Raw genomic sequence first — 1,530 nt, 5'->3', positions numbered from 1 at the left:
AATACACTTGTAAACTCTTCACCAATGACAGATATTGCCCTTAAGTATAGTTTGGGAGCATATCAGGCCAAGGGAAGGATGTTTTGGGTGGTTTTGCAATATCTTCATTCTGTAAAGTTAGATGTGCCCAACTGCAATACATATGCTTACAAATGCAATTTTACCTATATTCTTGTTGTTTCAGCTCAGAAATGACTTGGTTACTAGAGTTTGATGAATTGTAATGTTTTCTGTCAAATACACTTGTAAACTCTTCACCAATGACAGATATTGCCCTTAAGTATAGTTTGGGAGCATATCAGGCCAAGGGAAGGATGTTTTGGGTGGTTTTGCAATATCTTCATTCTGTAAAGTTAGATGTGCCCAACTGCATTACATATGCTTACAAATGCAATTTTACCTATATTCTTGTTGTTTCAGCTCAGAAATGACTTGGTTACTAGAGTTTGATGAATTGTAATGTTTTCTGTCAAATACACATGAAAACTCTTTACCAATGACACTGAATAGCATTATGTATATTGTGGGTGCATATCAGGCTAAGAGAAGCTTGTTTAGGATGGTTTTGCAATATCTTCATTCTGTAAAGTTAGATGTGCCCAACTGCAAAACATATGCTTACACATGCAATTTTACCAATATTCTTGTTGTTTCAGCTCAGAAATGACTTGGTTACTAAAGTTTGATGAATTGTAATGTTTTCTGTCAAATACACTTGTAAACTCTTCACCAATGACAGATATTGCCCTTAAGTATAGTTTGGGAGCATATCAGGCCAAGGGAAGGATGTTTTGGGTGGTTTTGCAATATCTTCATTCTGTAAAGTTAGATGTGCCCAACTGCATTACATATGCTTACAAATGCAATTTTACCTATATTCTTGTTGTTTCAGCTCAGAAATGACTTGGTTACTAGAGTTTGATGAATTGTAATGTTTTCTGTCAAATACACATGAAAACTCTTCACCAATGACACTGAATAGCATTATGTATATTGTGGGTGCATATCTGGCTAAGAGAAGCTTGTTTAGGATGGTTTTGCAATATCTTCATTCTGTAAAGTTAGATGTGCCCAACTGCAATACATATGCTTACAAATGCAATTTTACCAATATTCTTGTTGTTTCAGCTCAGAAATGACTTGGTTACTAAAGTTTGATGAATTGTAATGTTTTCTGTCAAATACACTTGTAAACTCTTCACCAATGACAGATATTGCCCTTAAGTATAGTTTGGGAGCATATCAGGCCAAGGGAAGGATGTTTTGGGTGGTTTTGCAATATCTTCATTCTGTAAAGTTAGATGTGCCCAACTGCAATACATATGCTTACAAATGCAATTTTACCAATATTCTTGTTGTTTCAGCTCAGAAATGACTTGGTTACTAAAGTTTGATGAATTGTAATGTTTTCTGTCAAATACACTTGTAAACTCTTCACCAATGACAGATATTGCCCTTAAGTATAGTTTGGGAGCATATCAGGCCAAGGGAAGGATGTTTTGGGTGGTTTTGCAATATCTTCATTCTGTA

The sequence above is a fragment of the Amia ocellicauda genome, chromosome 3 (assembly GCF_036373705.1).
Source record: "Amia ocellicauda isolate fAmiCal2 chromosome 3, fAmiCal2.hap1, whole genome shotgun sequence".
Taxonomy (NCBI): Eukaryota; Metazoa; Chordata; class Actinopteri; order Amiiformes; family Amiidae; genus Amia; species Amia ocellicauda.
The sequence above is the reverse complement of the archived record's forward strand: the minus strand, read 5'-3'. Positions refer to the sequence as shown.